The following is a 249-nucleotide window of genomic DNA, read 5'->3' as shown; positions in this document are numbered from 1 at the left end:
CTCCAGCTTGAGCGTATCGCCCTCTGATTGGCTGAGCGGCTGAGTGATGTCATATTTTTTCTCCCGAGGAGGAGGGCTGAGAGTTAAAGCCACATTATCTTGTCTGTTTACTTCCTTTTTTCATAGCATGATAATTATTTATGTGCACTAAAAACATGTGTGTCTGATGTGTGATTTGGTAAAGCAGCCCCTGCGTTTGATCAAGTGAATTTGCAGCCGTTATATCCTTACTTTCATTCAGTTTTCTAA

Source organism: Lutjanus erythropterus, chromosome 18, assembly GCF_056507025.1.
Source record: "Lutjanus erythropterus isolate fLutEry1 chromosome 18, fLutEry1.hap2, whole genome shotgun sequence".
Lineage (NCBI taxonomy): Eukaryota > Metazoa > Chordata > Actinopteri > Lutjaniformes > Lutjanidae > Lutjanus > Lutjanus erythropterus.
This window is presented reverse-complemented; position numbering follows the sequence as displayed.